This window comes from Macaca nemestrina, chromosome 4 (assembly GCF_043159975.1).
Source record: "Macaca nemestrina isolate mMacNem1 chromosome 4, mMacNem.hap1, whole genome shotgun sequence".
Lineage (NCBI taxonomy): Eukaryota > Metazoa > Chordata > Mammalia > Primates > Cercopithecidae > Macaca > Macaca nemestrina.
Window position 1 is genome coordinate 97,257,465 of NC_092128.1, and position 24,681 is coordinate 97,282,145.

Below are 24,681 nucleotides of genomic sequence, written 5' to 3' on the forward strand. Positions count from 1 at the left end.
CTATATATTGTTTCGTGATACTTCCATTTGTATCTCCTTTCCAACATGTGACATTTGTCACAACTCTCAAATATGTGAGAAAGTTGGGACGAGGCCAGAATAAATGTTTTTGCATGGGTTGTGCTTTTGTGTTCAGCCATGTGAAAGCGTTTTTGTGGAGGTTGACTCTTCCAATATTTTAAGCAATTTACAGATAGTGTTAAATACCTGGTTAAAATCTTTCTAATGTGTCTGGTAATCATTTTAGCTGTTAAGGCATAATGTGAATTCAGACATACAGTTACACGAAAATCTTTCCCACTTGCCTACCTCTCGTGCAGATTACAGAGGGAATGCATTATAGACAATAAAACCTAAGGGGAAAAAATTGCCACCCTGCTTCAGTTCTGCCATTAAACCCAATGATGGCGGCCATTGCCATGTAAAAGGAAAAACAACAAGTTTACAGTTCCTCATTTCCCATGGTAAACAGATTGCTTATTTTAATTTTGAAAATAAAGCGATGGAGGCTATGTAGGTCTGTAAATAAGAGTGTGCATCTCAATTTTCTGCAAATGCTTAAGTGGTTTACATCTGTTTCTTCCCAGTTGTATTTCTCAAACATGAATTTCCATGTTAAAAAGAGTCGTAAAATCACTACTGTTTCTCTGTGGATCTATTAGCAATAAAATAGCCTACAGAGCTTTGCACAGCCATGGAAAATGTACAGTGATAATAGGCTGTCCTGCTGTTACATGGCTTATGCAAACTTTACATTTATCACGGCAGAACCATCTATCCGCAGGGTTGTAGCACAGCAAACAACTGAATAAAAAGGACCCAGAGAAGGAAGATGAGTCTGAAATCTCTGTGTACACATCATTAATCAGACAAGATGAATTCTCAAACTTGGAAGCACATCTACTCAAAGCCAACTGAGAGAAGGAGCAGGAGGGAGAGAATGTGTCAGGTTGATTGCAATCTGCAATGTACAACTTTCCATAAAAATTAATCTCCAACAAACAAAAGCATTTGTTCTTCTCATTTGCATGCTATGTGGTTCACTCCTCGTGTGTGTGTCTGTGTCTGTGTGTGTGTTTTAAGAACCAAGTCAGAAAAAAAAAAAAAAAAAAAAGAACCAAGCCAGTCATCTGTTGAAAACTTTTGCTCCAGCAGATGACGCAATTATTCTTTCATTGCTTTAAGTAAAAGAGCTTAAAAGAGCCCATTACTTTCTCACACACCAGCGCCGCCTCCCTAGTCCTCCCCCACAGACAGGTGAATGCAGAGCATGTCCGTGGTGTCCCTGAAGCCCCGCATCGTAAGTGGTACTGAGAGTTCAAATCTCTGTCCCCATGTTGCATCCCAGTGAAATTCTACCACATAAAGGGAAGGAGGTGGATTTATTTTAAATTAATTCACTGAAAGTCTGTAATGATACAGAGTAGGTTTCAAAATGGCCTTCGTCCAAAACACTCGCGCATGAGGTACGCCTGATCCTCTGTCTGGAAGTCCTGAGTCTCTCAGTCCTCTGAGTTGCCGTTTCCCTGCAATAGAAAAGCATCATTAAAATACACTGTTAGAATTTAAATTGCTTGGCATCTCAAACCCTGTTCCATTGAGTAGAGTATTATTTTATAAAAGTGGCTTTGTTTTGTTTTGTTAGTTTAATGGTGAGAGGAGTTTGAGAAATAATCCTTGAGGCTTTTAGAGGGAAGATGGAAAGGACACCTTTCACTCAATGCCCGAGTTAATGACTATTTAACTATATTTGTCCCTCGAAATTCTGTGACCCCAGGAACAGACCAAGATAGGGATGAATGAAAGGAAAACAGTAGGGAGGGGCGTGACAGCTGAGGAGGGCAACTGCCCCATCCAATAGCCCAGTAGTTCCTGCCCCTCAAGAACTGCAGGTGTTAGTCAGAGAGAAGCCTGTTTTTTTGAATTACTTCACATTGCTCCTTTCCTAAGGGGGCTCTTAGTTACCCATCCCCACATGATCGGATCAGTCCAAATAATTGGGTGGGAAGCAATCTAACAACCTCAACTCATCTGTGGATCAGGCAACTGGTTACTACAACTTGATCATTTTAAAATGTTGATTTGACAGCATATGTACATCACTAAACAGTGTAGAGTTCTGAGGGGAGGACGTGCGTATTTGGATTCCATATCAGATATTCTTATGTTGAGTTGCCTCATGACCCCCCAAAAAGGAGCCATGCGTTCCCTGGCCGCTGAAGCTGAAAGGGCTCTCTGAACCCACATTCCGGTTGAACTTGCTTTCCTCTCCTGCATTTCTCTCTTACTGGACTCTCCATGGTTGCTTATGTCCTCTGGCATTGGTTCTCTGTGAGAAGCTAGATGTTTGATAGTTCATACAGTAGACGTCCTAGGGTCTGCAAAGTTTGTAACATGACTGTAGAATCACAGTACTTGTCCCAGCCTTGTGTGGCATGCTTACAGCAGAGACGCAATGTGAGGTTTCAGTAAGATCACCCAGCCCCACCTCTGCTCCTTAATGTCTTGGAGAAGAACCAGGCCTATGATGTGCAGCTTCTGAAGTAGTCTCAGGGCTTCTTGTTGGAGAGACAGATGTAGATTATTGGTCTTACTCCTCATTGATCAATAGTATGCGATGTTGGCTACTGTTCCACAAAGAAATTTCAGAGTTCATTAGCAAGACTGCCTGTTTTTAAGCTGAGTTGAGACACCCCACTGGGATGTCCTTGGCAATTCGAGGAGGTGTCCATTTGGCCCCTTTCGTGATTCCATAGTGTCTAGGGGTTCCCATTTCTCCTGAATTTCTTTGGTGACACCTTCCAGAAAATCCTGATTCTAATTAGAAACAATGCTTCTGATCATGTACTGGGTCCTCCTGCAGATCACTGACAACTGTACCAAGGCCTAATCACAGTAGTAGTAATAATCACTACAGTTACTTAGAACTTTCTATGTGCAGGTAACACACACTGAGGCCCAGACAGGTTCATAAGCTTGTCCACGGCATGCAGTTAATAAGGGTTGGAGTTGGGATTTAAACCCGTGTTCTTAAACCCTATGGTGTGCTTTCTCTTCAGTCCCACTGTCTTCACTATGTTTCATGTTTGCTTAGTGGAAAGAAACTCTTTCTTGTTTCCAGCCATAAGAGCAGGCCTGGTAGAGACCCCCATGCACTGGGCACCATCGTTACCTTCTCTCTCTAGTGCGTTTCACTCTGCTTCCTCTGTAGTCTCGATGCCGCTCCTTCCTCCACACTTCCCATCCCACTATACATCTTTTACACAGCAGGGCAGGGTGATTCGCTGCATGCTAGGCAGTAACTACATAGTAATAACAATAACTCTTGGTACTTAGAGCTCCTCATCCGAGGACGTCACCCGAGCTTAAAGAAATTTAAATATATCTGTTCACAGCAGCGTGGTGGGGATGGTTTTGGTCTCATTTTCTCCGGGCCTGAAGAGAGATGTGCACGTTTAAAGGAAGGAAACACTAGCCTTCCTAATGAGGCCCCCCTGACCAGAGTGAGGAACTGAGAAAGAGAAGCACATAGGGCCATATAGAGTAATGGTCTCTCATTTCCCTGCAGTTCCTTTGCAGAGTGCATTTGACGCTTGGCAGGGTTGCTGTCTCCAGGAACCCTCTGGCTTCATGTTATTGAGGAGAAAGGGCTGCGCACCAGCTGAGTCTCTGTTATGTTAGCCACCAGCATCCAAGGATTTGCTCCAGAAACTGTCCTTATGGTGAACACCATTGAACTTTGGTGGGGAGGAGGGAGCCTGGGTCTGATGGCTTCTCCAAATCCCTGTCTCCCGCCCATCTTCAGGGCTCCCTATTCCCTCTGCTCCTGTGGGATGGTTCCCTGTCCCTCCTCTGAGGGTGGATCACTCACAGGCTTCCTCTGGCAATACTCCACCTCCAGGGCCTTCCGCACACACAGGCTGAGATGGGGCAGGCGCTCTCTAGTGGAGGGACACAGCTTCCAAACCCTCATTTGCTACTCCTACCTTCCAGCTATCCCTTCTTTGCCAGAGCTGAGCCTCTGGGCTCGGTCCTCACCTACCTGGGCTTGCAGAGCATGCCACTCTCTCCTGATTTAACCTGCCCCTTTGACCAAACCAACCTGTCAACACTGCACATCCATGTGACACACTGGAGAGATGGATCCACTTCAAGGAATGAAACTAACTGGATTCCTTAGCTGTGGAAATACTCTCAGATCTTGAATTAAGAGTCAATTAGTCCTCTAGTCCTCAGAAACTTGGAAGCAGATCATCAGCTGGGAGCTCACAGCACATGTCTGGTTCCCTGCAGACCATGCCCCAGAATGACAGCCAGCCCATCTGCTGATGCACCTGCTACATGCGAGTCACTGTCCCAGAGGCTGAACGGCTTGTAGAGAAGTAGCAGGCTTTGTTCTTACTCTCAAGAAGCATGTAGTCTTAGAGGGGAGATGAGATAGAATCACACACAAGTCTAATAATATCCTGAGTTTCAGGTGAGCTCCAAATCATCATTCCAAGCACCTACCAAGCTTTGAGACTGAAAGGTGCTTCCCACCTCAGTCCCAGTCACAGTGAAAAATCCAGAAGAAAGAACAGCAATTTAGTTGAGGTAGATGAGAGGCATTTCAAAGGTAAAATCACTCAAGCTTTTCCCTCTGACTCAAAGCAAATACATTGTCAAATACACTATAAATATACATTTGCACTATTTATTACCTCTGCCTATAAAAGAAAATTGTATTAGGTGATTGTGCTGAAAATGTGTCAAAAATATAATTTGCATCTCTTTTATGTGGGTGTTTTTGTGTGTATTTGCTATATTTCAATTTGCTAATATACATATATATCTCTGTAGAGACATATATAAATGCTGTTTAGTTCTTCTGATCTTTGTTTTTATTTGCTTGGTATAAAGACTTCAATATAATTTGTGATTCTAAAAATATTGCTTTTGAAAAATATGGTATGGATCCTTTGTTCCCCTAATTCCCATAATCCAATACAATAAAACATTTACTAAAAGTATATTAAAGAGAATGTCCTGAAGGATTTGCTTCTCTTTGACAAACTGTCACTGGAGGATTATGCAGAATGTTTTCTGTGTTGTCCTGAATTTCATAGAATCCATCTCTCTTCAGTTAGGCAAATTTCCTGAAGCTTCTCCATAACCCCTAGATGGGAAGACTCACTTTCCTCTTAGCAATCCTGCAAACTGAGATTTCGATTATTAGCCCTCATGCTTTACTCTGTGGATGTCATGGATTTTGAGAGGAGGTATATTCTTTTGCATTATTTTTATTTATAGCATCTAATAGTATCTTTGTTTAAAAAAAGACTTGCAATTATGTCTTGTTGGTTGCTTTCAACCACCTTAGGAAGCAAGTCAACATCTCCCCAGTTAGCGAAGAAGGAATAAAATCAAAGAGGAGATTATGTCACTTTAGGGTCACACAGAAAATCATTAGAAGATTAAAACTCAAGTCTCTCAAGTCTCAAGCATTCTGCTTTGCTGTAAGAAATGTCGTCTTAGTTTCTTTTTCTCATCTACAAGCCACACACCTATCACTTTTCCCTCAACTAGACAATACCTAGGGCCAAGGGAGGCCACTGTCCTTTCTACCCATTTTTGAACTCTAGAAAGAAATCCCCTTTTAGATTTCCCCTGGGAACTTGGTCTCACAGTGTGGTCAGGCAGAGAGAAACTGCTAGGAACTGTATTGTGTGACATCCCCTGCCATAAATGTGTAGGTTGAAGCCCTAACCCCCATCGTGACTGTATTTCAAGTCTGGGCTTTTAGAAAATAGTTAAATGAATTCATAAGGTTTGCCCTTAATCCAAGAGAAGTGGTGGCCTTATAAGAAGAAGAGCAAGATCTCTCTCTCCACACAAACACTGACTGAGGAAAGGTCCCGTGAGAACAAAATGAGAAGGTGGCCTTCTGCAAGCTAGGAAAAGAGCCCTCACAGAAACCAACCCTGTCAGACCTTAATCTGGGACTTCCAGCCTCCAGCACTGTGAGAAAAAAGGTTCCTGTTGCTTAGGCCACCCAGTATATGGCATTTTGTTATGGCAGCCCAAGCAGACTAAGACAGAGATCTTAAGCTTTTGCTTTCAAGTCATCTCTTGGGGCCCATGTGGCATAGACAGGACCTAGAAGGGTTTAGAGTCTGGCTGGGGAAAAGCTTACCAGAGTGAGTGTTGTGAGAGGGATGACCTGTCTGCAGAGTGGACCCCTGAGTCAGGGCCAGGTGAGACTAAGTCAGTAGCCAGGAGGGTCAGCAGCAGAAAGAACCAGACTAGGAGTTCCCCAGCCACAGGCTTTAGGAGCCATTGCCAACAGAGCAAGTAGCTCGCAGGTGGACATGGGCATCACCCTGGAGGCCAGAGGAGGTCAAGGACCTCATGGCCAGTGATCCCCAATCTGCCCTGCTCAGAGTTACCTGGTCAGACTTCTCCCTCCCTCCACATATCCAAACACCCTCAGAAGGAAAGAAGTGGCAGAAATGACGTCACTGAGAGATGGAACACTTTCATCAAAGAGAGTTTTGACATCACCTATAAGGACTAAGTCATCTGGACTAAATGTCAACAGGATTAGAAGTGAGTTCATTTTCCCCCTCTCTGCAGGTGGGGGCTCAAGAGCAAGGCCAGTTTAGTCACAGGCAAATAAAACAGTAATCTTCTCTACTCACACAAGCTGTAATTTAGATTGAATTTGTGAGTTACTACAGAGGAATCTGGGGAGGGCACCTCTTCCCAGGGAGAGGCAGGTTTTGGGCTAGCTACTGCCACATTCTAGAAACTCATTATCTTGGGAGTTTGTAAAGATGATGCCTGCCCATCCACCCTTTATTCTGTCTCCCTCTTGCTTACTATAGGTAAGCTGTATACGATAAAGAGTTGTATACAGTACACTTAATACAATAGAGGGTTGCATTCATATACTTTTATCTTACCAACTGTGTTATAAACTCCCCTTGAGTGGAAACATAAAAGGGTGCCAAGTACAGAGCTCTGTGTTTATCATCTAAGCAGTGATGCTACCCTGCTTTGGTGGAACTTGTGTGTGTCTGTAGGTTTTGCAGCAACTTTCAAAATCCTAGCTGAGGACTCCTGGGGTGGGTCCCAGCTCTGACATTAGCTATGGGACCTTGAACAAGTCAGTTTCCATTTCAGGACCTCAGTCTCCACATCTATAAAACAAAAGAGTTGAACTAAGGGAACTTCAAGATCCCTGTTCAAGCCTCCTCTTGTATGAGTGTTTGAGATGTCTTGTTCCATCTTTTATCTCCCCAATGGGCCATTTAGAGACCTGGAGCATAGTCATGACTGTGGCTATAGAGGCTGTCCTAGATTAAGTAACCTAACCTATTCAATCCTCACAACAATGCTTTAAAGAAGATCCTGTTGTTGCCACCACCATTTTACTGACAACAAAACTGAGACACAGGGAATAACTTGCCCAAGGAAACAAGGTGATTGTGCTGAAAATGTGTCAAAAATATAATTTGCATCATTTTTACATAATTTGCAAATATAATTTGCAGCAAGTGTTAGAGCTGGGTTTCAAACTCAGAAACAAGCTCCATAGTCCTGCCTGGGCCACCTCACTGTGCTGCCTTTAGGATTGAAAATTGGTGGATAGGTTGGCTTTGGGGAGAAGAGGGTAGTCCATACATACTGAGTTTAGGAGTCTGTAAAGGTCCCTACTGCCAGGGCACACTTTTCACTCCAAGATATACTTTCCCTTCCTTCTCAAAAAATTGTTTTCTAGCTTGTTCATTTCACAAGCATTTCTTGAATGTCTGCTGTGTGCCAGGCAGCCTTGGGCTTGGACTGGGATCTGAAGTAAGGGCTATCAAAAGGGGTGGGGTGGAGGGGCAGGGTGTGGCAGATTCTCTGCAGCAGGTCAGTTTCTGAGATGTTTTTTTTATCACGCTTATTCCAGGAAACCTAATTCTATCATCTCATAAGACGCTCTAGGACATCACCATGGGGCTTTTGGCTGAGCCCCAACAGAATCCCGAATAAGCCCTTCTTAGCCTGTGATTTAAAATTTTCTGAATCCTTAAATGGCTTACTTGGCTTTTGCCAGGAGGGGGCAGAGAAGAGGGAGAGATGGGAATAATCGGTCCTATCAATAGGTTTGTCTGTAATTCATTTTACTTCCCTCCCATGAGAAAACATGCATTTCTTCTTTTGAGCATAGTAACTTTTTCATGCAAAGTATTCATTCCTCAAATGACAGATAGGAGCTGAACTGGAGGCAATGTTCTGTATTGAAGAAATAGCAGTGACAGATGCTTTTCTAAATAAGACCATGGGCACACATGAGGAGCCTGCTCTCATTCCCACAGAGCTTGACGCACTGCAAAAACCAACCCTCACCAGAGGATAACCACCCCCTTCTCCTCAGACCGAATGGAGACAGAGCTGGGGCCTCCAGGAGACCCCACAGTTGCCAGGTGCCTGCCCAAAGCTTGCAGGTGACATGGATGTTTCAGACCCTGTTGAGGTTGCCCAGGTCAGGATGAAGTAAACAGGCCCTTCCCATGTAGGTAGACCACCCCATCCCTTCTAGTGGGCCATGCATGTTTGCTGGAACAGCAGCCCCTTGTCCTGCAAATGCTGGGAACAAGGATGCGCAGGGGTGAGGCACACATTCTCAGCTGCCCCCTGTCCCCTACACTGCAATACCAGCACAGAGGAGCAGGACATTGAAGCCCCAGCAGGCTAAGAACCAGAGGCTGGAAAACTCAGCCCCAGAGGGTAATGCAGACCCCATTTGGAGCTCCCCCGGGGTGCGCTGAGTCCACAACTGAAGAGAACTGTCCGAGAAGCCGGGAGGGGTGGCTTCGTCTCAGCCTCAGTCAAACCGCATGTGATGACTTGGGTAAGAAGAGGCCCGAGGCCCACAGAGAGGCCTTAAATGGTTTCCTCAGAGCAGTGTGGTCCAGATAGACCTTCCCTGGTGCCTCAGATGGAAAACAATAGATGGGTTTGGAGGTCTCCCAAGCAAGAGAGGCTTTGCCCCCAGGTCCTGCCCAGAGCCACCGTCCATTCCCTTTCCCTAGCTCCTTCCTTGGCCTGGCAAGGGAGGTGGTCTGCTGTCCTCTGCAGTGCCCTGGCAGAGCTCCAGTGGGAATGTCAGCCTGGTCGACATCTCTGGACTGCATGACTTTTTAAGCGGGCTGTGGTGGTGGCCAGGAGCCAGCAGCCCTCCCACTCTCTTTGGAAGGCAGCCGTTTTGTCTGCTGGTGCTGCTTCAGTGGCCACCTGAGCCTGCAGCCGGAGGACAAGGCTTCAGGGACACTGCCTCAGGCCACGGTCAACCCTCTAGAATCAATCACCTCTATGTGTCTCTAGGAGAGGCAAAAGTTGTCAGTGGTCTGCAAACCACCCTTTCGTTCTAGATTAGAGCCGCAAGTTGAGAGAGGAAGAAAAAGCAAAAACAAAAACAAACCCCAAAGACACAAGTACTGAATACTGTCAAAGCAAGCTAGGCTCCATGTCCATTTTTCATATTGTTCCCTATTTTCAATAGCTACTGGGTGCCAGAGAAATAAAGGAACAACTTTAAAAAACAATTAGCGGGACATGTGGTGTTCATTCTTGGCTGGAACTATGCAGCCTCATCTGCCGGCAAACACTCTGCAGTCTTTCATGAAAAATGTTTTAGAACTAATGAGCTATATTTGCATTCCCCATAGAATGGATTTGGAATTTTTCATCTACGCTGCACCATGAAAAATGGATGTGTTTGGCGCAGAAGTCATTTGAACGTGAAGCCCAGCCTCAGTGGAAAGACAACCTTCAGAAAAACTTTCCAAGTAACTTTTCATTCGCACTTGCTTCCACCAGGGAAGGTCAGGCTCGTGTGAAAGATGGAAATTTCCTGCACAAACCTAGATGCTGATGAGATTTGTTTTTGTAGATAATCTGCAGCAGCGAAATTTTTCATAATGTCACTGCAAAATAAATTAAAATGTTCATCTTCATATGGCTGGTTCCATTGCATTAAAATAAATGTTGCAAGCTCATTTAATTAGTATAGTTAGGAATGTCTTTTCCCTGCTTCACTGACTCTCCAAATCACAAGTTAATTTGTCAAAATCAGACCATTGTTTTTCCTTCATTCTTCATTACTAGAGACAGCCCCATTTAAATAAATGTTTATGCTACAGAGAGCAGAGCAGTGAACAACCCCAAATATTTTCATAAGCCAGTGCTGGAAAAGTTTAAGACACAGGGAGCGAGGATGCATTTTTTTCTTCCCTTTGTGGTTATTGGATATGTGACTGGCTGGAAAGGCACACAATCGAGCAGTCTGCTGTAACTGATGATGTTCCGCCCGCCATTGCTCATGTTGGCGGGCTACATCCTCTTGAAAGCAGTTTTCTTCTATGTTTTCAAAGACAAATGATGACAAAAGATAGCATCTCTATAAATTACCCTCCTCAAATCATTCTCTTCAAGAGCCCTAGGTTAATCAATTAGTTGGTGTTAGGAGGGGGTCCGAACTGGGGTGGGGGGTAGTCCTGGTGTTCACAGTCATTCCCTCACCATGACTGGCTGTGAGCAGCTGGGCATTCCTGCTGAAAACTCAAAAGATAACCAAACTTCTTTCCCCCTTGTTTCCTGACCCTCCCAACCCTCCAAGAAAAAATCAGAACCATGGGGATGTGGTAGCCAGTACGAAAGCAGGAGTTCCTGGCAGTGAAGGTATTGGGGTTAATGATGAACACCAGAGAAAAGGGGTTCACAGAAGTGTCTGAGGGCTTATGTGTGCAGAGGTCTTCTGGAAGGCATCCATCAGTAATGGATGAAAGAGCTTATCAGATCATTAGCAGCGCCCCATACTAATGAGATGTTGCATTCCTGCTCAGTAGAGACCCTTCCATTGGAAAATGCCAGAGTGCCTGGCTCTATATTCAGCCCCAACCCGCAGAAAGTCAGCTTTCCTCTCTGCAGCTTTGTCCTCTGCCATGATGGGGTGATCCAGCCTTGCTCTTCCATAAGAAGCTAAAAGATAGGTTAGCCTTTTTCTTTTTACTATGTAGAGTTTTCTTGCGCCATTACCTGTTTTTTCCCCGCTGCTGTTCTTGCTTTGCAAGTCTTTTCTACTCGGGAGCAAGTAGGTGCAAGGACACTGGAGGTACTTCTTTGGATTTCTTGCAATGTGATGAGCGAAAAGGCTTTCAAAATTGCCCTCACTATGACTCTGATGATCTCTGGTGTGTAGAATCAATCTTTCCTCCTTCTTTTCTTTTCTTTCTTTCTTTTATCTTTATCTTTTAAAAACAAATCCTTGGGATAAATTTTACTTCATTAATACATTATTTGATTAACCAGAGGATTTAATGAGTGCATATTCTACAAATGTACTTGACTTTTGGAGATCAGAACTCCAGTGAGCTGCCCAGGACATAGACAGGCAGGAAGCAGCAGCACCCCAGGCTCCCCACAACACTTGGAAGTTACTGAAAGCTGCGCTGAGCGTGCCACTGTGCATTCATTCATTCACTCATTCATTTGATAAGCATTTGTTGGCAGGCACTGAACTAGACCCTGAATGTGGAGAGTCAATCTTCTTTTCTCACATAAAAGAAATGGAGTTCTCTGAATAGGCCTGGACCAGTATACCCTGTAGCCTAGTGGCCTGAGCCCTGAACCCCAGTGTCTTATCTAATGATGGTGCAATTTAATGAAAACACTTGTGTCTCTGGTTGGCTGTGGAGCAGTCTTTGTAAATCAAGGAAACTGGAGAGCAAAGCCAGGTACATAAAAGACAAGCGAACTGAGCTGGGGGAAGGGCAAACATTCGGCCTTGGTGAGTCCAGAGGAAATACAGAATTGTCACTTGAAGTCTCTTCTCCTTGGGTCAGCTCAGTCTCCAATGTGTATGTCAGGGAGTATGAGAAGGACTGACATGAGGATTCTAAACATGGAAGAGCAAACCAGGGAGCAAGAAAAGTTTTCTTACGGAAAAAACAAACATCCTGCCCCATAATATTGGCCTGATTCTCTGTCCTTAGATCAAAAGCCAGGCTGGAAGCATGGAGTCAGATACACAGACCACAGCAAACAGAACAGACAACTGCAGGCAAACCCAGCCAAGCTCTGGGAGACGGCTGCCACTTGAGAGGGCAAACCTCACTTCAAATCCCTGACTCTACTCACCAGCTGGGACCTCGGTCAAATGATGGGCAAAAGAATAATTATATATATATATATATATATATATATATGTATGTATATACACACACACATGTGTATATATGACATGGTTCCCATGAAAATGAAATGAGACACTCTGTGTGAAAGTGACCTGGCACATATCAAGTGTTTGACAAATGTTAGTTCTCTTCTGGGGACTTTTGGAAGGGATAAGGCAGCAAAGGGGAGGGCAGGTTGATGGATCAGAGTGAGCGTGGGGTAAATACAGTGACCATTGACAAAAATCAGTTTCTTAGTGAAATTGATTTTTAATTAAGTCTGGCTGTTAAACTATGTTTGAATGGGACACTGCTCTGAGACTGAGCCACATATGTCTCTGGTTTATATGAGTTACAAAACTCACAGCTTTTTGATCAGGCATGAACTTAGTGATCATCTGGTCAAAACCCATTCACAACTTGCAAAGAGATTAGATGTCTTCCAAGGTCATGCACCGGTTAGCAGTTGCCTCCCACCTCCTGCCTCTCTTCACATGGGTGGAGGCTATAGAACACCTGTAACTAAGAGGGCCCAGACCCCCAACCACTCCTCAAATGGCAAGGTTTCCCAATCACTTACCATCCTTTCCATCCTTCCTTAACCTTCTCCACTCTTAGTATGTTCTTTTTAAAATGCGGTGCTCAAAACCAAATAAAATAGCCCAAATGCATCTGACTCTGGCAAAATAAAGGGGAACAGTGACCTCTTTTGTTCTGGAGAAGTCTATGATTAAAGCAGCCTATTGGCAGCCACCACATATTCCCCTGACAGTCACCTGAGATCCCCAGGACTCTTTTTTACAGTTGACTGAATGTCAACCCGCTTCAGCCTGTAGGTGTGTCATTGGTTATTTATCCTGATAACTGAACCTTATGTTTATCGCCATTAAATTCAGTGAGTTTGGGGCTATCATTTTAGACTGTCAAGACCTTTTTGCATCATAATTCTGTCACCTGGTGGATCAGTTTTACTTCCTAGCTCTGCATCGGGCTGTTATTCTGCCAGCCACACACCTCTTCCTCCAGTCCTCAGGGATAATCTGAGCGACTTTGTCACAAGGTTTGCTTGAACTCAAGATACTCATTCCTCTCAGCTTCCTGTTCTCATGGGTACCATGGCTTACAGCCACACCAGCTCAAATCCCAGTATCTCCTGAGGATTTAAGACCTTGCAAACCTTGAGAGGTCCCCTAGAAGGAGGTGGTCACTAATTGTTATTGAACACTTTCATTATCAGTTGGGAAGAATTATGTTGGGATGAATTATGAAGAAGCCTGGGAAAGGGTCTCTGAGAGAAAAAGATGGAGATAGAAAAGATCAAGATAGAAGGAGGTAGTATAAACTTAGTCTGCTTGACACTTTTTAAAAATTTTAACTTTTATCGTAAGTTCAGAGTTAAATGTTCAGGTTTGTTATATAGGTAAACTTGTGTCATGGGGGTTTGTTGTACAGATTACTTCGTCACTCAGGTAGTTAGCCTAGTACCTGTTAGTTATTTTTTTCTGATCCTCTCCCTTTTCCCAGCTTCCACCCTCTGATACGCCCCAGTGTGTGTTGTTCCCCTCTTTGTGTCTATGTGTTCCCATCTTTTAGTGCCCACTTATAAATGAGAACAAGCAGTATTTGGTTTTCTGTTCCTGCATTAGTTTGCTAAGGATAACAGCCTCCAGCTCCATCCATGTTCCTGCAAAGGATATGATATCATCTTTTTTTATGGCTGCATAGTAATCCATGGTGTATATGTACCATATTTTCTTTATCTAGTCAACCATTGATAGGCATTTAGCTTGAGTCCATGTCTTTGCTACTGTACTTTGCAATTTTCTATGCTCTAAAATTAAGCAATATCATGAATGATCATTAAAACATAAGAAAGCATAAAAGATATTTTTTAAAAATTCAGTTTAGCCACAAGTGAAAATGGGGTTTGCATTTTTGTCCTTTTGATTAGTTCAGTCTTTGTCATTTAGAATCTAAAGGTTGTATATCAGGTATATCTTTGTGATAAGACCAAAAATTTTGCTCTTTATCCTTATCTTGAAAATATTATGAGTGTAAAAGTAATACATATGATGAGACTCCATTCATGCAAAATTTAAAACTAGGCAAAACTCCCCTAGGGTGTTAGAAATCAGGGCAGTGGTTGCAGAGAGGATGGTGGTGGAGGAGTGCTTGGGAGAGCACCGAGGGTTGCCAGAAGGCTGGTCATATTGCTACTTTTGATTTAGGCAGTGGTTGCAGAAGTATACTCACTTTGTGAACGTTCATTATTTCATACAAGCATAAATTATACACTTCTCTAGATGTACATGGTAAACAGGAGCCAACCTACAGGGTTCAGAATGCCTTTTATAGGTCTTTTCTTTTTTTCTTATGGAGAGCAGAGGGCAGAGAAGCATATAATTTAACTAATTCACCAGATTTCTGTTTCTGAGAGCCTTCTAGGTACAAAGCATTGTAATGGGGCTCTGGAGATAAAATGAAGATAAAGCAGACCTGAGCGTTGTAAGATTTATCTGTCACTTACAGTCTAGTGATGGATAAACACACATCAAATATAGCTCTACTCCAGAGGAAAGTGTCCTGGGGTCCTTAAAGGGGTCAGGCAGCTGGTCTCCTTGAAAGACTATCTGAACACATTTCATATACTCAATAATCACGTATATCTTTACATTTTAATTTATATTTAGTGAATGACTTGTAATTTCACTCATACGAGGAAGAGCTTCTTAGAGTCTACTTTTCTCCCATTTTGTGGAAAACTCTATAGGAAATTTATACTTAATTAATAAAAGATATATGATGGTTATTATTGCAGATATAAAAATGACATATATTTTGTCTCATTTTTAAAGGTTTAACTTTTAAAAATATTCTAAACAGGAGAAATGCCCAGGGAAGTAACTATAAGTCAACTTTTGAACATATAGATGAAAATTTTAAATAAAAAAATCTATCAACCAATGAATGGCTAAGCAAAATGCGTGACAGCTATACAATGGAATATTACTTAACCACAAAAAAGAATGAAGTACTGACACATGCTACGACACGGATGGACATTAGAAACATTATGCTAAATAAAATTATCCAGCTACAAAAGGCCACATATTGTATGATTCATTTATATGAAATGTACAGAATAGGCAAATACACAGAGATATAAAGTAGATTAGCAGTTGTCGGGGCTGGGGAGGGGAGGTGTGGTGAAGTAATTGCTAACGCATATGAGATTTCCTTTTTGGGTGATGAAAATGTTCTGGAATTTGATGATGGTGAGGTTGCACAACCTTGTGAATAGACCAAAACCCACTGAACTGCATACTTTAAAATGGTAAATTTTATGATATGTGAATTATATTGCAATAAAACATGTATAAGGCAATTTTCGAACATATACAGAGAATTTTTTAAATCATAAAATTTTTAAGCTGAGAAATTCTCAATACAAGTTTATGATACATCTCGTGAATGGGAACTATAAACACATACACATACACACATAAGATAAAGATGGAGAAAGGGGTTTCCGCTTTTGTGAAAATTTAAATCGGGAACTAACGGAAACCTTCCACACAGAACTGTAGAATGATCGGGCCATGACCACTGCTGTCTGTTTCCCGACTTGCCCTAAACCACGTCCGAATCCATTCTGGACTAGATTACCTGCCTCAGTGAACATTTTATGAACTCCTGCTTTTCTTAACCTGATCGACAACAAACACACTTTTGGTTTACCTCTCTGATAAGCATCCCTTTCTCTGATGCCTGCTTATAGAAATTAGAAAACAGTTTCGGCAAATCAGCATTTACAGAGAGAGCTTGCTATGAGAAAAAAGAAAAAGATTCAAAGCAGCCAAGCAAAAAGGCTCTGCTTAGGAAACCCAGGTAGACCCCAGTAATAAATACATTTATTGCTTGGACAGTAAAAAGTACTGAAGAGTTTAAAATAAATTCAGAGTTATTTAAACTTAATTTATGACCAGGAAAATAAACCCTCTCTTCCACCATTAATGTTTTTTATCTGGGCCATCAAATGTCACACGCTACTGATTTTGGATGTAAGGTCACTGGAAACAACATATCAAAGGTGTCAGCACCACAAATCAAGTGAAATTCCCTTAAAAATAAAAACGTCAGGAGTAAAATAATAGGCAATAGTTATTTCATGCTATGAAAGACTTGTCATATATCAAAGGGTTCACCTTTTTCTACCTTTATGATGTATCACTTTGAACACTGAATATACTTCTGCTTAACAGATAAAGTAAAGAAAACAAGTATTGGAATGCTGATGATAATAAGAATGATGACATATAATAAGACTATCTGGAGGCGCATAAACATTAGCAGGCAGACTGCTGAATATATCAAAAGACAAACAGTGGTCCTGCATATATGAAGATCGGCCGTCTAGCGTGTCAGTTATTTTAAGAGGGCATCTTAAAGGTCACCTAAAACGGTGTCTCTGAAATCAGAATACAAATTACATTGGGTTTTGGATAAGGAAAATAATGAAGGTTTAGGACTTGCCAAGCTAATGTGGTTCCACACAGAAGTTCAAATTCAGACGCAAACCTCTGGTCTTTTATCCAAGGATTGAATAAAACAGAAGCAAGTGCCAATCTTCGGGGAGAAGAGGAAAGATAAAGGAAACTTGGAGCAGCGGGTTCTTTATGATCCTGAAGTCATGCAACTGACAGGCGGTGGCATTTGCTGTAATGCCTTGTTGCTAAATGCATTAACTCCTGGCAGAGTAAATTCACCCAGGATTAAGCTTTATGCAAAAGCATCTAACTAAAAGGGTTATCAAAGCCTCAGGTTAAAAAAAAAATGATGACTTTGTTTCATCCTTGTGACATATCTTACAATGATTTTCTAGGACATTAAAGGTAAAATCTTGCTTCCTGATTCAAGGACTCATAATCCGGTGGACGAAATGGCTCCAGGGAAGGATAAAGGAGTATAGAGCCATTCACGTAGAGGTATAAATTTCGCCCCAAGATGGTAGTGAGCAGTTAGAGAAAAGCCATAATGCTTTAGTTTAAGCCTCCCAAAGTCCTTTTATCATTGGAGGTAGGGGTGGGTGGGCAGGGAGGCTGCTTCCCAGTCGGCAGGTGGTATGAGGCAGGTGGGAGATGAGCCAGCATCATCACTCTTTAAGTTCCCCTGGGGCCCCAGCCCTGGTGCTCTTCCTTCCAGAAGGGTGAAGGATTGTTGATTGCATCGTGAAGTATTCTTCTTGTCTGTGGTGGCTGTAGGATTTGAGTCATTAAACTGTACACAAAAGACTTGAAAACCTAACTCTTTTCATTTGATAGAAGAGGAAACTGAGGGCCAGACATGGGGGGGAAGAAGGAAGCCTCTGCTGTGGCCCCTGACTCTAGCCAGGCCACTTGAGTGAAGGTGGCGCACACCCCAATGTGTGTGAAGCAGTGGTTCTAACTGGAAGGCAGGTTCCCAGAAATCATTTCCAATCTGCCCTTGACTTGGCATGTGTGTGACTCCTAGGAAGTCCCTGAATTCTCTGCACTTCAGTTTACCCATGAAGCTGGTTGATCTCTGCGCCCATAAACTTTTCAGAATATCTCTATAAGACTTGGGTATCTTAGAAGAAGATTTCATAAGAATAGCCCTGTATAAGCCAGTGGTTAAGAAATCTGACTAAGTTTAAGTCCAGCTCTGCCATATATGCACCACAAGATGCTATGACTTTCTAAATCCTGGTTTCTGGGTTTCCGTCTCTACACAGCAGGGACAGTCGTAATAATTCTTATCTGGCTTGGTGTTGTGGGGATGTAACAGAAAGCTCTCAGCACAGTGCCAGGCATAGGATGGGGGGGGCACAAAGTGAGCATTTATAAAACAGAGACCCCAAAGTCCCTCAAAGCAGACCCTGGAGGCCTCAAGGGCCCTGCCCACCATGGCCTGCCACCAAGAGCCTCAGCCTTCACCTGCAGACACCAGACATGCATTCACCATGAGTGTGGGGCTGAGTGGCATGATCTGGGGAGTGCAGACCCCATAACAGTGTAGGGTTTTTCTACTCTAGTCTGTTGTTTGTTAGCAATCCGTCCAAATGATGGATGGCTCCTCTGGTCAAGATGGGGCTCCATTCAGGCTCATACTGTGAGAGACAAGAGCCTCAATGCCAGCCAACACCCTATTTATTTGTGGATTTGGCTTATTGGAGACAAATGATGCTGAAGCCGTTCTATGGTCATCAAATGAATTATTTATACATCTGATTAAATTGTTTTATTGGAGGACTCACCCTGGTTAACTCTTGCATTTCCAGCTTGGTGTGTAGAAATTTCACTGAGCACTTTCTACATTTTACTTTGGGGTCTCACCTTGAAAATTCATGGCCATTAGGACTACATGGCAAGGTGTCCATACTCAAGGCTTCATACAGGAAAAAAAATCAAAACCAAACTTAGTTTTGAGAAAAAACCATCCGTTTCTATAAAATGCTTATTGAAGAACCTGTGTTTTTGGACCAGTTAGACCTTTCAAAGTCTAGAGTGAGAGATACTTAAAATAAAATGTAATGATACAAAATGTTTATGCATTTTCTGTAAGTTTAAGGGGAGCTTGCTCTTCCTTTAGGCATGCAATTTCACTCAAAAGTAATTGCTAAGCCTGCCTTATCCTATTATTTATAAATTCAATATAATTAGAGACTTACTCAGTTCATTACTAGCTTGAATTTTTGCCCAGCTTTTTCTCACCCTGTTGCCTTTTTAAAACACTTTATTAAAAACTTGTTTTAGTGTCACATTCTTTAAAGGAAAATAACTCCCAAGTACATTTGACAGGAATTGCTCAAAACACAAGACAGTGCCAGAAACTAATAATCTCAAATCACAGAACTTACACGGGAAGGTCCCGTACACTGTTGCAAACAGCATGGGTGGGTTCCACCTGCAAAGTGAAATTCACATGTTCTAATACAGAGTTTTACTGGAGAAACTGTCACCAGGTCCTGCAGTTGAAAAAACTGGGTTCTTATTCTACTGACTATAATGCAAGTTAGCCCCTAAATACCCTTTTCCCTCTGAAGAATTCCAAACGCTTTGCCATTGTCAGCCTTCCAAGCTGACATTCATTGGTCCTTTCCTATAAGTGTGGATGGGCAATGGTTTTCAGGCCAGCCCCTTGAGACGAGGAGTTTTGACCTTGTGGCTGCATTAGTCATGGGCAGAGGGAATTCCAAGAGAGAATACCTGGTGAGAGGCCTGAGGATGAGTCCAAGTTGGAACCTGACACCCAGAAGTGGGTCACCAGACTTCATTGCTTGTGTGTTAAATGGCCAGGAAGACTAAGAGCTTGAGCAAATGAGCCTGTGTGTACACGTGACACACAGCATCAGTGGTTTTCCAAGACTAGCTCCTCAGAGAGCACAGAAGAAAAGTAGGCAGGCCCTCGTGGAACCAAGAGCAAGGAGAGGAATCTGGCCTTTTGAAGGACAGACATTCATGCTGTTGATGGAAAAGAGAGAGCCTCTCCAGATAGCCTTGTTACCTATGAGCTGAGTACCTGCCAGGAGGAAGAGCACAGCTGATATCACAGTCCTGACAGGGCCTTTCCAGAGGACTCATTTCTTAAATTTGCTGTCATTTTAAATGGAACATTCTGGAAGGGAGTGCTTCAAATAGCTTATTTTTAAAACTACCCATATGGATCAAAGCATAAACATTTGCCTCCTGAAATCTAGAAAGTGTTTTTCTGATTGATGTTACACAAGCCTGGTCCACAGTATGTGGATTTGGGGATGTCAGTACATCAGCTTCCCAGCTCCTTGGCATTTTAGCACTGAGGTATGAGAATGGTGATGCTCTAGTCACTAGGGAGAGAAATTGAGGCTGAGATGTGTGACTGGCCACTGTCCTAATTTCGAATGAAATTTAGAAATTTGATCCACAGAGACTTGTTTTCCCTTCTAAGATCCAGGGCTTTTACTTGGCTAGAAAGGGAGGGGTCCCTCAAGAAGAAAGAAGCATTTCCTCATTCTTCTTACAAACTCCATCAGTGGAAGGTACCAGATCCAGTACCCAGTGAAATATTCTGACCAGAACAATGCATTTTATTTTCTATAATAAGTGTAAATTCTAACATCATATTCAATTTCAGAGATCTCTAACCTCATAAGTATGCAAATAACCAAAAGTAGGGTCAAGTTGGAAATATTCTATATGAACAGAAGCATTTGGTACAAACAAGAAGAATTTAAAACTTGAGTGTATTTCCACTTCTGCAAACCTTTTGGCTTAATTTGCAAAATTAGTAGAAGAAACAGCCAAATTGTTTAAAAACAACAACTCAGTTCAACTTATTTTTTTTTAAGTTGCTTTCATTTACATTAGCCCCCCAAAATTTTGAAATACTTAGGTATAACCCTAACCAAGTATGTGCAAGATCTACATGTGAGGAGCTAGAAAACTCTGATGAAAGATACCGAAGAAGGTCTAAATAAATGGAGAGGTATTCTGTGTTCGTGGGTAGGATGACTCAGCATTCTTAAGATTTAAGTTCTTCCCAGCTTAATCTTTAGATTAAACTCAATTCCAATAAAAATTTCAGCGAATTACTTTGTGGATATTGACAAGATGATTCTAAACTTTAAATGGAGGAGCAAAAGACTCAGAATAGTCAATACAACATTAAAATTCATAATTCTGGCAATTATGAATAAAGCTGCTATAAACATCCATGTGCAGGTTTATTCATAATTAAATAAGCTAAACAAAGCTAAACCTAGACTAAACTTGAATTGTTTGTTTTCTTATTGTTGAGCTTTAAGTATTCTGTGTATATATTTCGGATATAAGCCCTTTGTCAGATGTGTATTTTGTAAAGACTTTCTCCCAACCTGTGACTTGTCTTTTCATTCTCTTCACAGTGTCTTTCAAAGGGCAGAACTTTAAATTTTTGATGAAGTCCAGCCATCAAGTTTTTCTTTCATTCTTTTAGTATCATATCTAAAAACTCATTGCCAAACCTAAGGTCACCTAGATTTTTTTCTCCTGTTATTTTCTAGGATGTGTATTAATACACAGAGGACTGACACTCCCTGATTTTAGGACTTACTAAAAAGCTACAATAATCAAGACGGTGTGGTGTTGATGAAAGAATAGACAAGTAAATAAAAAGAACAGAATAGCAAGCCCAGAAATAAACCCACACACATGTAGTCAATTGCTCCTTTTAACAAAGGACCAAAGGCAATACGATGGAGTCAAGACAGTCTTTACAACAAATTGTGCAGGAACAACTGGACATGGACATGCAGAAAAAATGAATCCAGGCACTAACCTTACACTCTTTGCAAAAATTAACTCATAAACCTAAACGGATCATAGACCTAAATGTAAAATGCAAAACTATAAAATTTCTAGAAGATAACATAGAAGAAAAAAATCTAGGTGACCTTAGGTTTGGCAATGAGTTTTAGATATGATACTAAAAGCATGATCCATGAAAGAAAAACTTGATGAGCTGGACTTCATCAAAAATTTAAAAGTTCTGCTCTTTGAAAGACACTGTGAAGAGAATGAAAAGACAAGCCACAGACTGGGAGAAAATCTTTACAAAATACACATCTAAAAAAAGGTTTATATCCAAAATATATACAAAGAATAATTAAAGCTCAACAATAAGAAAACAAATATTTCAATTAAAAAGTGGGCAAAAGATCCGAACAGACACCTCACCAAAGAAGATATACAGGTGTCAAGTAAGCATATGAAGAGATGATCACTATCCTATGTCATTAGAAAACTGCAAATTAAAACAACAATGAGATACATTACACATCTACTGGAAACCAAACACTGGCAACACCAAATGCTGGCAAGGATGTGGAACAATGAACACTCTTATTCACTGCTGAGGGGAATGAAAAATGGTACAACCACTTAGGAGAGTTTGGCAGTTTTTTAGAAAGCTAAATATAGTCTTAACAATATGATCCAGCAATGGCGCCCCTTGGCATTTACTCATGTGAATTGAAAACTTATGTCTACACAAAAACCTGCACATGGGGAACAGAAAACCAAATACTGTATGTTCGCACTTGAAGTGGGAGCTGAATGATGGGAGAACACAGGGACACATGGAGTGGGGAACAACACACTGGGCCTGTTGGAGGGTGGGGGTGGGAGGAGGGAGAGCGTCAGGAAGAAGAGCTAATGGATGCAGGCTTAATACCTAGGAGATGGGTTGATCTGTGCAGCAAACCACCATGGCACACGTCTACCTATGTAACAAACCTGCACATCCTGCTCATGTACCCCTGAACTTAAAAGTTGGAAATTTTTTTTAAAAACTATACATGGCTGTTTATAGGAGCTTTATTCATAATTGCCAGGAATTAGAAGCAACCAAGATGTCCCTTAGTAGCTAAATGAATAAATAAACTGGTACATCTAGATAATGGAATATTATTCAGTGATTAAAAGAAATGAGCTATCAAGCCATGAAAAGACATGGAGGAACCTTAAATTTATATGGCTAAATGAAAGAAGCCAGTTCAAAAAGGCTGCCCACTATATAATTTAATTACATGACATTCTGGAAAAGGCAAAACTATAGAGCCAACAAAGATCAGTGGCTGCCCGGGGTTGGAGGGGCAGGGAAGGAGCGAGCAGGTGAAGCACACGAGATAGATATTGAAGACAGCGAAACTATTCTGTGTAACACTGTAATGGTGGATACATGACATTATGCATTTGTCAAAGCTCAGAGACTGCAAAACCAAGAGTGAACCTTAATACAAACTATGGACTTTAGTTAACAATGATGCATCAATATTGGTTTATCACTTATAACAAAATACCACATGAGTGCAAGATATTAGTAATAGGATAAACTGTGCAAGGGAAGATGGGGTATCAAGGTATTTTATGCATTATTATCAATTTTTCTGTAAACCTAAAACTGCTCTTAAAAATAAAGAGGTTTTTTTAAGAAAATTGACTTGGTGAAGGCTTGTTTGATCAGATGATTGCAATTATTCAAAGCAGTTCACTTTGCCTTGTTCTATAGATATTGGTCAGTGGCAAGTTTCCTACGAGAAGTGATTTATTGATCTTCCATTGGGTCTGAACAACACACACACAGTATTTTTAAATAGTAGACAATCAATACTATGATGCCTAATCTATGGATGAAAAAATTGAATTTACAAAGAAAGATGAGACATAAAGCAGTGGCGAGAGTTCGGGCCTCCTGATCACAGGAACTACAGTACTTCATTGATTCGATGGTTCTGACACACATGAGGGGAGAGTCATTTTAGAAATATGAACAGAGGTATGGCTACGTATTAAAAGAGGACTGTAGCTGCCGGTTCTGCCACTTGGGCAACTCATGCTGTCTCTGGAAGCACTGGAAAGGCTGATGTACTTATCACGGGGGCCACTGCCTCAGTCCCACCCAGTCCCACGAACAACTCAGTCACAGGTGGAGGACCTTACACTGAGGAAGGTGCATGCCTGGTATGAAAAGCCTCTAGTCCTTTGGGGCTATCATTCTTTTATGAATCAAAAGACTACTGGATTTATTCGAATCATAGCAGTACTCAAAGTAAGAGTACAATTTCACTCTCTTTCTATCTAGACAGACAGAGAGAAAGAGAGAGAGATGTGAGTGTGGGCACAGTGAAAGAGAGACAGGGAGGAAGGATGCACATTTTCTAAACCAGAGCTGCTGATTTTAAATCTTCTCTTTAATCAGTCAGGATGGGCCAGTTTGTGCTGCAACAATAAATAAACATTTCAGGAATGAAAATTAGTAAAGATTTGCTTCCCCCTCACCCTATATGGTATTCTCATGGGAGAAGAGGACTCTACTCCATTTTATTCCAGCACAATGGAGCCCCACCATTTGGAATGTCGCCAGTCACCAGAGCAGGGAAACAGAAGGTGTGAATCATGCACCTGCTCTCAAAGACTTCCACAGGGAGGTGGCCCACGTCATCGCTGCTCACATGCCATTGGCCAAAGCAAGCCTCACGGCATGTCTGACTTGAGGGGAAGGGGAAGCAAAATCCTACCATGTGCCTGGGAGAAGGTGAAAGGGGGGACCCGTGAGTGGCAATCATGACTACTATTTATATACCTTTACCAAAGCTCTCTTTTGATGTTACACAAAATGGATTTTGTTGGGGGAGGAAGTAGAGGAAGAAGGGCAAATACAATGAAATTGAATTGATACTCTACTTCCTTGGGCACAGCTGAAATAGGGGCTAGGCCAAAGCTTGTCTTGGTTTAGAAAATTCTATCTTTTAGATAATGCAAATTAGTATTCAAAATGTAATTTAGTGAAAGTTTCAAATAAGACTTGTGAGTTCTGTAGAAAAATGGTCAGTGCCCATTGGCTAAACTGAACCTTGTGCTAACAGAGCACCATTGAGGCTGGGCGTGGTGGCTTAAGGCTGTAATCCCAGCACTTTGGGAGGCCGAGACGGGTGGATCACGAG

At 41.9% G+C, this 24,681-nt stretch overlaps 1 long non-coding RNA gene across 1 annotated transcript in view; it reads right to left on the reverse strand.

The window, feature by feature from the left end:
* Window positions 1-1,461: 1,461 nt before the first annotated feature.
* LOC139362538 (uncharacterized) overlaps window positions 1,462-24,681 on the reverse strand; it is a 34,463-nt gene continuing 11,243 nt past the window's right edge. Inside the window, exon 4 of the long non-coding RNA XR_011621672.1 lies at window positions 1,462-1,526. This is a non-coding gene — a long non-coding RNA (uncharacterized lncRNA). The remainder of the gene's footprint in view (window positions 1,527-24,681) is intronic.